Here is a 14,181-nt window from a genome sequence, read left to right as displayed (position 1 = left end):
AACATTGATTGTATTAGATTCTGTGCAGCAGGTTTTTAATTGAAATAATGTGACTCTTCCATTTTTTCTTTTGTTCGCTGGGATTTTGAGGTTAAATTTAAAGTCATTGTCCAGACCAATGTTGTGAGCCTTTTAGTCTATATTTGTATAGTAGTTTTAGAGTTTCCAGTCTTACGTTTAAGTAACTAATTTATTTTGAATTCTGAGATGAGGATCTCATTTTATTGCTTTGAATGTGGATATAAAGTTTTCTCAACACCATTTATTGAAGATACTGTCTTTTCCCTAAGAAACTGTCACCTTTTTAAGTATGTTACTGGTAGTTTGATAGAGGTTGCATTATATCTGTAGATCATTTTGTGTAATACAGATAGTTAACAATATTAATGCCAGTTCATGAATGAGTAATATTTCCATTTTTGTATTATTTAATGTTCCTTAGAGTATAATGTAAAGTGTTTCAACTTTTTGGTTGAGTTTATTTCAAAATATAGTTACTACAGTTATTGTGGATAAGACTGTTTTTAAATTTCATTTTGAGATAGTTGTTAGGGTATAGAAGTCCTACTGACTTTAGGATGTTGCTTTTGTGTTCTGCAAGTTTAATGAATTTGTTTAATAGTTCTGATAGTTTTTAGTAAAGTGTTCAACTTTTCTATACATAAGATTATGTCATCTTCAAACAGGATAATTTAACTTGTTTTATTAAATCTGAATTCCTTTGATTTTATTCTCTAATTTCTCTGTCTTGGACATTTTGTACCCTGTTTAGGAGGACTGAAGAAAGTAGACATCCTTGTTCTAGCTCATAGAGTAAAAGCTTACAACTTTTCCTGCTTAGTATGTTCTTAGGTGTTTTTTGCTATACATGAGATTTATTGGCTTGAGATGATTTTTTCTATACCTAATTTTTTCAAAGATTTATCATAAAGGGATATTAAATTATGTCAAACTTTTATTCTGCATCTATTTAAATTTTAGAATTGTGAAATCATAACTAATCCTACATAAATTAAAAAAAGTTTTAAAGACTGCTATGAATACCACTGCATGCAAATTACAAAATTTATAGGAAATAAATAATCTTCTGAATACCTACAACTCTCCAAGATTGAACCAGAAGAAACAGAAGTCTTGAACAGAGCAAAAATGTATAAAATGTATAATGAGGTTGAATAAGTAATACAAAACATACCAATCATAAAAAGCCCTGGATGGCCGGGCATGGTGGCACATGCCTGTGATTCCAACACTTTGAGAGGCTGAGACAGGTGGATCACCTGAGGTTGGGAGTTCAAAACCAGCCTGAAAAACATGGAGAAACCCTGTCTCTACTAAAAATGCAAAAATTAGCCAGGCGTGGTGGCACATGCCTGTAATCCCAACTACTTGGGAGGCTGAGGCAGGAGAATTGCCTCAACCCCGCATGGTGGAGGTTGTGGTAAGCTGAGATCGCGCCATTGCACTCCAGCCTGGGCAACAAGAGTGAAACTCTGTCTCAGAATAATAATAATAATAAAAAGCCCTGGATCAGATGAATTCACAGCCAAATTCTACCACATATACAAAGATGAGCTGGTACTAACTCTGCTAAATGTATTCCAAGAAAATCAAGGTGAGATTCCACCCTAACTCATTATATGAAATCAGTATTATCTTGATACTAGAATCTAGTGAAGACACAACAATAACAAAAGAAAAACACAGGACAATATTCCTGTGAACATTAAAACAAATTCTCCATGAAATACCAGCAAGCTGAGTTCATGAGCAAATAAAAAAGTATTTTACCACAATCATGAGTTTTATTCTGTGTATTCAAGAATGTTTCATTATATGCAAGTCAATAAGTGCAATTTACCTTGTAAAAATAATAGCAAGAAGTTATATGATTAACAAAATAGATGCAGAAAAAGCACTCAAGAAAATCAAATATTTATGAAAATATTCTCAACAAACTAGGCAATGACAAAACATACCTCAAAACAGTAAGAGCCATCTATTACAGATTCTCAGCCAGCATCATACTGAACAAGTCAGTGTGGATGCATTCTTCATATGAATAGAAAGAAGACCAGAATATCTACTGTAAACACTCCTATCAACATAGTTCTGGAAGTCCTAGCCAGAGCAATCTAACAAAATAAAAGGCATTTATATAACAATAAAGAAAGTCAAATTATCTTCACTGATGACATAATTTTCTACCTAGATTTCACCAGAAGACTCCTAAGCCTAAAAATGACTTCAGCAAAGTCTCAGAATATAAAATCAATATAGACAAATGAGTAGCATTTCTGCACACCAATACCATTGAAGCTGAGAACAAGATTAAGAACATGGTTCTATTTACGATAGACACTAACAAAAAATAATACCTAGAAATAACGTTAAATCAAGGAAGTAAAATATCTCTACAAGGAGAACCACAGAATACTGCTGAAAGAAATTAGAGACAACATAAATATTAATGGAAAAGTATTCCATGCTCATTGAATTGAATAATCAATATAATTCAAATGTCTAAGCTGACTAAAGCAACCTACAGATTAAGTGTTATTTCTATCACGCTATCAATGCCATTTTTTATAGGAAAAAATACTATTCTAAAATTTATATGGAAATAGCCAAGGCAACTTTACGCAAAAAGTAAGAACCTGGAGGCCTCGCATTACCTGAATTCAAACTGTACTATAAGCTACATTTACCAGTATAACATGGTTCTGTTACAGTAATATACATGTAGACCCCTGCAACAGATGAGAGAGCCCTGAAATAAAGGTACACTTCTACAACCAACTTATTTTTGACAAAGTCAACAGAAATAGATGAATGGGAATTAACTCCCTGTTCAATAAATGGTACTGAGAAAACCGGTTAGTCATGTGTGGAAGAAAACCGGACCCCTACCTCTTACCATATAAAAACCATGACTAAAGATAGATTAATAACTGTGAGACTTCAAGCTATAGAAATCCTAGATGAACACCTAGAAATTATTCTAGATACTGGCCCCTGAAGAAAATTTATGACTAACATTTTAAAAGCGAGTGCAACACACAAAAAAATTCCATCTAATTAAAGAGCTTCTACACAGCAAAAGAAACTATTAGCCAAGTAAACAGACAATCTGCATTATGGAGTTAAATATTTGTAAACTGCATATAAAAAGGATTAACATACAGAATTTATGAGAAATTTAATAAGAAAAAAGACAAATGAAATAGACACTTCTCAAAGGAAGACCTAAGAGCTGGCAATAAACATGCAAAAAATTGCTCAATATTCATAATCATCAGAGTGATGTACATCAAAATGACAGTGTGGTACCATTTTACACCAGTTAGAATTGCTGTTATTAAAAAGAGAAAAAACAGATGTTGTAGTTTTGAAGAAAAGGAAATTTTTATACACTTGGTGAGAATGCAAATTAATTCAGCTCCTGTGGAAAGCAGTTTGGAGATTTCTCAAAGAACTAAAAATAAAATTGCCATTTGCCCATCAACCTCATCAGTGGGTATATAGCCAAAGGAGAATGAAGTAGTTCGCCAAGAAGACACTAAACAATCACATGTTTATTGCAGCACTATTTACAAAAGCAAAGACATATAATTAAACTAGGTACTTAGAAATCTTAGATTGGATAAGAATAATGAGGTACTTATACACCATGCAATACTATGCAGCCACAGAAAATAATAAAGTAATTTTTTGTGTAGCAACACGTGTACAGCAGAAGGCTATATTCTAAGCAAATTAACACAAATCAGAAAAACAAATACACATGTTCTCACTTATATGTGGGAGCTAAACATTGGATGCACATGGAAACAAAGATGGAAACACTGGGAATTTTAAAAAGAAAAAAAGAAGGGAGACAAGTATTGAGAAACTATCAGATATGATATATACTGCTTGGGAAATGGGATTATTAAGTGCCCAAACCTCAACATCATGCAATATACCAATGTTACAAGTCTGCATATGTACCTTCTGAATTTAAAATAAAAATAATAAAATGCTTTGTGGTATAATGACATGTTAGATTTCTCTAGTTCTGGTTTAATAGTTGTAATTAGTGGTGAAAGAATTATTTACTCCTTAAGGCATAGGAATGAATGTTTGTTTATCAGGTCTCTTTATTCTATAAGCTACTATATCTGAAAGCTCTTGGCCTATAGCCTGAGAAGTGTTTTATTCCTAAGTATGAAGCTAAAATAAATGACTACATCTTTATCATTTATTCTCTGTACTGTAGACTATAGAGTTAATTTGTAACTCTACTCTTTTTAGGGAAAAATTGTATGTTTAATCCCATTTTTTTTCACAATGAACCATTTTTGAAAATGTGAGGCTGTGAAAATCATGCTCAGTTGCTGAATTAGGAAAATGAAACATTTTTAAAAAACGCATAAAAGTCTTACTGCCGTAGCTCAAAAATGATGAAATGGACATCATTTCATCTTTTTCAAGACCTACGTTGCTGCAAATTCTCACTCCATCACAATCATTCTGGTAAAAAAAGGAACAATGGGTTAAGAAGGTTTAGAATACTTTTCTGATTCAATTGCAGTATTAGATTTCTGTTTTTATTATTTGCTATAGAGAAGTCGGTACTTAAACAAAAGATGCCATGAATTCAGAATTCATGAATGTCATGAATTAATATGCTCACACATATATTCTCCCTAGAAGGGTACTAATGTGTTTGAATCGAAATGTAGCATTTCTGGCCAGGCGCAATGGCTCATGCAGGTAATCCCAGCACTTTGGGAGGCCGAGGTGGGCGAATCAGCTGAGGTCAATGAGATCAGGCTGGCCAACATGGTGAAACCCCATCTCTACTAAACATACAAAATTAGCTTGGCATGGTTATGCACACCTGTAACCCCATCTCCTCGAGAGTCTGAGGCAGGAGAATAGCTTGAGCCCAGGAGGCAGAGGTTGCAGTGAGCCAAGATTGCATTATTGCACTCCAGCTTGGGTGACAAGAGTGACTGCATCTCAACAACAACAACAAAAATGTAGCACTCCTGGCCTTTCTTGTGCTGCTGTTTGTGTGAAATAGGAAGGCAGAAAGTAAAGCAGAGTCAATCATGACATTTCTAGTTTCTACAGTGACAGCATCTAAAATCTAGTGTTGTCAACTAGAAATAATGATAGTATTTAAAAACTGAGAAAAAACAATTCTTTATATTTTTAGTTTATATTTTATACTTTATAAAAATTTAGTTTCTGAGTTATTAAACAACTTGAACATGCAGATACATAAAATTTCATCTGCATGATATTATTGATATTTTAATAGCATGTGATTTTGAGTCACAGTTGCCTCACTGGGTTTACCTGAAAGCAGTAGTTTATTTTCTAAGTATAAATAGAGAGCAGGTTTTCCATAATCCTAAGTAAACAGCTCTTTTAAGATTAACACTACGATTATATCTGAATAAAATTTATAGATTTCAAGTAACAGAAATTTTGAGTTTTTAATAATGTGAAAAAGCAATGAAAATAAGTTGTTAAAATGAGTTTTTTAAAAAACTTCACGTGTGTTCAGTAAATAACATTTAAAACCACGTTGTAAGTGACTGACCAGTCATTTCAATCTGTTTTATTTTAGTCACTGAGAAAACTTAATATTATTTAATTATTCAACAAAAGTATTTTTATATTACTGTTTTTGAAACTTTCAGAAACTCAATGGATGATGATGTGCATGCAGACCACAAATATTCTATATAATAATAGGCTCATTTTAGCTTTTAATATAAAAATTCAATATATTTTAAAAGTAAAATTATTGCCTTTTTAAGTCAGAAGAGGGATATCATTGTTAGAATTCATCTACCAAATTATTTGCTTTAGACTTAATAATAAGTAAACTGAAAATCAAGTTCTACATACTAGCTAAGGGTTAAAAAAAAAAAAGTATTTAAATTTCTCTTTATTTCTACTAAATTAGAAAACTTAAAGCCAAAATGCGAGGTCAGGAATGGAAACAAGCATTGGATTAGAGTGTGTTTGGCATAATGGTTAGGATTGAAACTAAGTATCAGGTGGGCCCTGATTGCGTCCCAGGTCAGCCACTTATGGGCTGAACGACCTGAATAGTTTTATGTCCTCTCTGTGCTTGAATCCTCAGCTGTACACTGAGGATAATACTGCCAAAATGCTAGGGTTTTGGTAAAATTGAAGCAATTAATGCAAATAAAGGTGCCAGAAGACCACTCAGCACATAACAAGTGTATGGACAATTTATAAGCTCTTATTTGTTGATTCTGTTAGATCATGATAAATACTAGTCCTGAAAACAAGGTGGCCACATTAGTAATTTCTAACTCATTTTCATTCTTATCATTCAGTCTGTGGTAAAATAGAGTTTGGCAAATTCCCATATATTCATATACAGCATGGATATAAATATGAAAAGATTTCTTATTGAGTACTATTCACACTCCAGTAACACTAGATAAATAAGCATTTAAATGCTGGGTGTTTGTCAATTTTAAAATTAGAGGAGGCAAATTGTTTTTTCATCTATTTAATAAATTTCTTATGTTCATTTGTTAAATTTAAATGTAGTTTAAAAATATAAATTCAAATAACTTTTCTTCTCTAAAAAGTGAAGGAAATTATTTATTTAGACATTTAGAGAATTTTAAACAGTTGCTTTAGAGTCTTTTAAAGTATTATATTGTTTTGAATATTAAAAACCAATATTTTATTCCTGAGTGTTGGGTTCAGACTATTCATGATATTAGAAGCTTACTTACCTACATCATGAAATGAGCAAGCCAGTTGAAATAAAAATATATATGTGTACATTTCCTGGAATTTTAAGATGAAAAAACATTTTTTCTCTAGCCTAATTTCTTAAAGTTTTCTCTTTTTTTTAATTACTAGTATTTTAGATTGACGAATTAAAGATGAATACATTTATGGGATTCAATGGGATGTTTTAATATAGGTATATAATATGAAATAAGCCATGTTAAATAACATATTTATCAGCTCACTTAGCAATCATTTTTTGTGGTGAGACATTTGAAATTTACTCTTGGTTATTTTGACATATATAATACATTACAGTTTACTATAGTCTTGCTGCTGTGTAATAGATCTCAAAACCTATTTTCCCTGTCTATTTGAAAACTTGTACCCTTTGACCAACAACTTCTTATTTTTTTCCCACCACTCCCAGCCTCTAATAACCATTATTCCACTTTCTACTTTTTTTAGTTAAACTTTGCTAGATTCTACATATAAATGAGATCATGCAGTATTTGTCTTTCTTTGTCAGGTTTATTCCATGTAGCGTAATGTCCTCCAAATTTATCTATATTGTTTTAAATAATAGGATTTACCCCTTTTAAGACTAAATAGTATTCCATTGTGTATCTATACCACATTTAAGAAAACTAATTTATATATGTTAATATATTCATCTATTGGTTTAAAAAAATCGTGTGTTATTTAAGGATATTTCGTGTCAATGCAGGTGTGTCTCAGATGACTGGAAGTGAAACCTTATGCATTGGAATTGCCAGATAAACATTCCTTGGCCTTTGTTGTATTCGTTGAAAGGATTGATGGCATGAGTTTACTGGTGCAGAGAACCATTGCAAGCCTTCGCCTAAAGAAAATTTTTAGAGGTGTGTTTGTAAAAGTCACCCCCTAGAACCTAAAAATCTGCTTATAGTGGAAGCTTATATAGTGGAACCTTATGGGACCTGGGTATTTCCAAATCTGAAGTCTGTCTGGGAACTCATTTTGAAATGTGGACAAGCCAAGGTCAAGAATAAGACCATCCCTCTGACAGACAACACAGTGATTGAGGAGCATCTTGGGAAGTTTGGTGTCATTTGCTTGGAAGACTATTCATGAAATTGCCTTTCCAGAGAAGCATTTCCAGGAGATCTCATGGTTCTTGTGCCTTTTCCTCCTCTCAGTAGGCTGTCATGCTACCAAAAATAGAATAGGCTTCCTCAAGGAGATCGGCACACCTGGCTATCAAGATGAACGCATCAAGCAGCATACCCGCCAGCTGAACTAGACCCAGTGCCAAAACTGCAGTCAATTTTTATCAATGAAGTGGCAACGTGTTTTTGGTTTTTTGGAGAATTTTTATCAAGTATCTTCAGAGAAGATTATTTCCTGGTTTATCTTCAAAAACTGGAAAGGAGGTGTCAAAGAAAAGACAGTAGCTTATGTTCATGGCAAGTAACTCTCATCACAGTCCAGTTCCAAGGAAAATTTCCAGAGTTTTCTACATTGGCTGCCACCTTGTCTGAAAGCAGCACATTCTATGGAGGAAGGAATCCTACTTTGTTCCATCTTCTATTCTAGGGTTTAATGTTGGTAAACGAGTAACTCTAGCATTTGTACAGGGCTCCCTAAGACTCCTGCAGCAGGCAACCAAGCACAGGGACGTAATTGAATCTGGAGATTCCTGGGGACTTGTTTTGAAAAAGACATGAAATACACATAGGAAGAAAGGCACAAAAATAAATATTCGCTTGTCTCTGCTGTGAGACTATGCTCCAACTTTTCAGTGATGGCTTTGAGAGCTCTCAGACTTGACTGGCTCTAAGTGTATCTGGTGGCTTTTGTATTCTAACCTGAAACTGGCTTAGTACTTTTTCCTAAAAGCTCAAGATTTGAGAATGTGGACCCCTTCACCAGAAAAACATGTATAAACTGAAAATGTTGCTTGCAGTTCTATGGTGTTTAGACCCTTCTCACCTTACGGGTTTTGTTTTTTGTTTTTGTCTGTGTTTTGAGACACTGTTGCACAGGCTGGAGTGCAGTGGTGTGATCTCAGCTCACTGCAGCCTCCACCTTCTGGGTTCAAGTGATTCTCCTGCCTCAGCTTCCCAAGTAGCTGGGATTACAGGCGTGTGCCATCATGACTGGCTAATATTTGTATTTTTAGTAGAGACGGAGACAGGGTTTTCAACATGTTGGCCAGGCTAGTCTCGAACTCCTGACCCCCACTGATCCATCCGCCTCTGCCTCCCAAAGTGCTGGGATTACAGGCGTGAGCAACCGCACCCGGCCCTTGTGTACCTTATGTGAGGAAGTCCTGCTCTTAATCAGGATCTGTCACGCAGACCCTGATCTTGCTTCTCTGGTTCCATGTCCTATGGAAGACCAAAGCTCACCAAGATAGCCTTTTCCCTTCATGGTGGCAGATAGTGTTGCCCCCTGCACCGTCTATACCCACCATTTCTCCCCCTGGGTTTCAGGATAGAATTACTTGTTTTTTCTGATGATCAGCACTCTCCCTTAAAACACAAATCAGGAAGGAATTAACTATTTTCTTCATTTGGCATGAATGAAATTAGTACTGTTTGGCTTTGTAGGCCCCAGACAGGCAGGCAGCTTAATTATTTCCTTGCATATTCTAGCCTCCAGAAGTATTGCCCCTTATCCTGCTAATAATGACATAGTAGCTAGTAGACCAGCAACTGGGCATCTGGGGATTTTCATCCTGAAAACAGTGGGTCTGATACTGCTTGTGTTTTTTATCAGTGTCCACCCCAAGTGGGTCTTCCTGCTACTATCTTCACTTAGTTACCCCCCACTTGCCATCTGAGCAGTTGGTGAGGATGTGCCAGGCCTAGGTTAAACTTGGAAACATGCTTGACCATTCTATTCCCTGCTCCTTTCAGATCAGTTTGGCTGCAATTTTGGCTCCTGAGACCCTCAAGCACAGCTGGGAAATCAAGTTAGAGGCGTAACTGCCTTAAAATATGCCCACTTATGAGGTAATTAGATTGGTTCTTTCCGAGGTAACCTGCCAAGAAGAGATGCTATAGATGTTACTCTAATACTGTAAAACATTGTGAAATCAGATTACTTTAAAATGATGTATTACAAACTTATGGAAGAAGCAGTTGTGACTATGGAAACCCAAGGCTTATATCCCAGCTCTGTCTTACACTAAATATGGGTACTCTGTTTCCACTCTTGTCTATAAAATGGGAGCTAATATCCTCCAACCTGTTTGCCTGACATGGTGGTTAAAAGGATTAAGCAAAACAATATTTTGTAATTTATTCTGTCAGAGCAAACTGATGGTAAATAAATAAAAGGGAGTAAGTTGATTAAAAGTAAATTTTTTAAAAAAATAAGAAAAACCATAAAACATGTTTGTAATTTATAATTGTATACAAATAAAAAATGTTTTAAAAAATTAATCGAATTCACATGTTTGAATGGCTTGGCATAATTGCCATGTTTTTTAAAATGGCTAGATTACTAATAAAAAGCAAAGAAAAGATTTTGGTTTTGCTCAGTCATTAAGTTTTTGACCTTCTAAATCTAAAATACTGCCAAAAGGGTTTGAAGGGAATATTTTTTAGGTGGCTTCTTAGGGTTTCCAATGCAATACAAGAATTTTGATAGGCCAAAAAAATGCATTCTATGTACACAAATTTCTCTTCTCTGATTTGCTTTAACATTTAAAATTGAAGATTGAAAATTTAGTATCTCAACATGCAGTAAAAATATTTATTTTTCAGTCAAGCAAATAATTCTATAAAACTAATGGGTAACAGATGCCATTAGCTGCCAAAAAAAAATAGTACGACTATATTCAGTAAGTATCTAGCCTTGCAATTGACAGCCCAATTAAATTAAATCCCCAACATGTGCAGGTGAAAAGCATTTATGTGCAATGTGCTGCATCTCCAGTTAGCACCTTCTTCTGCTTGTTTACAGAGATACCAGTTATCCCTGAGTAACTCAGGGTAAATACTGGGAACTGAGAATGCTGTGTGCAGAGTGATTGCTAGGAATATGATTAATGCATTTCTTCCATATTAAAAAAAAATTCATGACTCCTCAAAAAGGCTTTTAGTAAAAGATCGTTTATTTTTATTGCTCAATTTGGATTCATGGAAGATTTATTCCAGGTAAGTCAGAGACACTAAAATGTCAACCAAATTTTATAAAACATATGTTTGAATGAGATCAAGTCTTAGGTGAGAATTTTATTACTAAATTTAGAGAAAAATTAAAAACCAATACTTTGGGCCAAGTAACAGTGTTTGGCATAGCAGTACCCCCCAAACAAATGCTCTTCGTCATCATCATCGTTAAAGTAGCAATAGCAACGCGTGCTTTCTTGGAACCAGCTGGCCTGTTTTTCACTTATGTAAAGTGGTGAGTGCATTGAAATAGTGAAGGAGGGTAATATAAATTGAATGCTTCTACAAAATACAATTTTTAATAAGAAGCATTTGTTGTAGAACTATAGATGAGACTATTTGTATGAAGTTATATTTTTACTAACAGAATAACTTCATTCACAATATTCTTATTTCAGATACTATTCCTTTTTCTCCTGTATATTTGCTAGCTTTGGGTCAAATATTACCTGAGCTCAATAATGAATATTTATTTCACCATAAGCATTTTATTACTGATGAATATTAATATTTTGCTTAACAAACATTAGCTTTTGGTGAAATTTTGTTTTCAGTGTGTTGTTTATTGCTGAGAAGTGTCCATTCTGCCAAGAAGCTGCTATTATCAGCTCTACCCACATTGACTAATAGTGAATGAAAGTGATTGTGTGGATAAGAAGCAAATGAGTCTTTTCTATATCTCTTTTATTTATTGGCTGAAGAAAGAGGAGGATGCAGATATAAAATGAAAGAAGATATCCCAAAAATATCATGAAGAAGTCATCTTAACCAGAAAAAAAAAAAGCAGGGTATGGTTATGTCAGCAGAAAAAAATATTATTTTGCTAAGCCTCTGAAATATTAGTATACAACCTGCATTGCTTTAACAAATATATTTTTTCTTCAGTTTTTATTCTTCAGGATATGATTTAATTCCCTGGTGAATCAAAACTGAGAGGAGAATAACTTATTTGTTAAAGTAAGAGTTGTAGAGAGGATCCGTTACTTTTGACCAATATCTCCTCCACCCCCAACCCCAGTCATCATTCTACCTTCTGCCTTTATCAATTTGAATTTTTTTACACTCTACATAGAAATGAGATCATATGGTATTTTTTTTCTGTGCTGGCTCATTTAATGTAGCATAATGTTTCCCAGGTTCATCAGCGCTGTTGCAAATAACAAGACTTCCTAGCAGTCCATTGTGTAAATATATCACATTTTCTTTATCCATTCACCTGTTGATGGATACTTAACTTGATTTTATATCTTAGCTATTGTGAATAATCCACTTCCTTCTCTTTCATTTGTGTTTAACTTTTTTCCTACCCTTTTTTATTTCCAAGAATAGTTTAATTTTAAAATATAAATTATAATTGTTAAATAACTTCATTTCTATGCCTTCTTTTTGGTTAATAATATGACTGATTGAAAAATAAGTTTAAAAAAATACTTGGATTAAGGCCATTAGTTCATTAGTAACATAATTTGAGACAAAACGGTAATGAAAATCAACATTGATTAGTGAAATAATAATTAGCCCCGGTAGTTATTTTCTCTTCTACCTAACATGAAAGCTGCCCCTTTGTGTCATTTCTTTTTTTTTTTTTTTTTTTTTTTTTTTTTTTTTTTTTTTTTTTTTTTTTTTATTTTTTTTTTTTACTTTTTTTTTTTTTCTTTTATTATTATTTATTATTATTAAACTTTAGGTTTTATGGTACATGTGCGCAATGTGCAGGTAAGTTACATATGTATACATGTGCCATGCTGGTGCGCTGCACCCACCAACTCGTCATCTAGCATTAGGTATATCTCCCAGTGCTATCCCTCCCCCCTCCCCCCACCCCACAACAGTCCCCAGAGCGTGATGTTCCCCTTCCTGTGTCCATGTGTTCTCATTGTTCAATTCCCACCTATGAGTGAGAATATGCGGTGTTTGGTTTTTTGTTCTTGCGATAGTTTACTGAGAATGATGATTTCCAATTTCATCCATGTCCCTACAAAGGACGTGAACTCATCATTTTTTATGGCTGCATAGTATTCCATGGTGTATATGTGCCACATTTTCTTAATCCAGTCTATCATTGTTGGACATTTGGGTTGGTTCCAAGTCTTTGCTATTGTGAATAATGCCGCAATAAACATACGTGTGCATGTGTCTTTATAGCAGCATGATTCATAGTCCTTTGGGTATATACCCAGTAATGGGATGGCTGGGTCGAATGGAATTTCTAGTTCTAGATCCCTGAGGAATCGCCACACTGACTTCCACAAGGGTTGAATTAGTTTACAGTTCCACCAACAGTGTAAAAGTGTTCCTATTTCTCCACATCCTCTCCAGCACCTGTTGTTTCCTGACTTTTTAATGATTGCCATTCTAACTGGTGTGAGATGGTATCTCATTGTGGTTTTGATTTGCATTTCTCTGATGGCCAGTGATGGTGAGCATTTTTTCATGTGTTTTTTGGCTGCATAAATGTCTTCTTTTGAGAAGTATCTGTTCATGTCCTTTGCCCACTTTTTGATGGGGTTGTTTGTTTTTTTCTTGTAAATTTGTTGGAGTTCATTGTAGATTCTGGATATTAGCCCTTTGTCAGATGAGTAGGTTGCGAAAATTTTCTCCCATTTTGTAGGTTGCCTGTTCACTCTGATGGTAGTTTCCTTTGCTGTGCAGAAGCTCTTTAGTTTAATTAGATCCCATTTACTGAATGGGCAAAAACTGGAAGCATTCCCTTTGAAAACTGGCACAAGACAGGGATGCCCTCTCTCACCACTTCTATTCAACATAGTGTTGGAAGTTCTGGCCAGGGCAATTAGGCAGGAGAAGGAAATCAAGGGTATTCAATTAGGAAAAGAGGAAGTCAAATTGTCCCTGTTTGCAGATGACATGATAGTATATCTAGAAAACCCCATTGTCTCCGCCCAAAATCTCCTTAAGCTGATAAGCAACTTCAGCAAAGTCTCAGGATACAAAATCAATGTGCAAAAATCACAAGCATTCTTATACACCAATAACAGACAAACAGAGAGCCAAATCATCAGTGAACTCCCATTCACAATTGCTTCAAAGAGAATAAAATACCTAGGAATCCAACTTACAAGGGATGTGAAAGACCTCTTCAAGGAGAACTACAAACCACTGCTCAAGGAAATAAAAGAGGATACAAACAAATGGAAGAACATTCCATGCTCATGGGTAGGAAGAATCAATATCATGAAAATGGCCATCCTTCCCAAGGTAATTTACAGATTCAATGCCATCCCCATCAAGC

The 14,181-nt window shown here is 34.4% G+C and overlaps 1 non-coding gene across 1 annotated transcript in view; it reads left to right on the top strand.

Moving 5' to 3' along the window:
* The window catches only part of LOC100446280 (uncharacterized), a 37,082-nt gene extending 24,513 nt beyond the window's left edge, over positions 1-12,569 (top strand). The window contains exon 4 of the transcript XR_010137750.1: positions 7,499-12,569. This is a non-coding gene — a transcript (uncharacterized LOC100446280). The remainder of the gene's footprint in view (positions 1-7,498) is intronic.
* The last annotated feature ends 1,612 nt before the right edge of the window (positions 12,570-14,181 follow it).

The sequence above is a fragment of the Pongo abelii genome, chromosome 18 (assembly GCF_028885655.2).
Source record: "Pongo abelii isolate AG06213 chromosome 18, NHGRI_mPonAbe1-v2.0_pri, whole genome shotgun sequence".
Classification (NCBI taxonomy): domain Eukaryota; kingdom Metazoa; phylum Chordata; class Mammalia; order Primates; family Hominidae; genus Pongo; species Pongo abelii.
The sequence above is the reverse complement of the archived record's forward strand: the minus strand, read 5'-3'. Positions and strand labels throughout refer to the sequence as shown.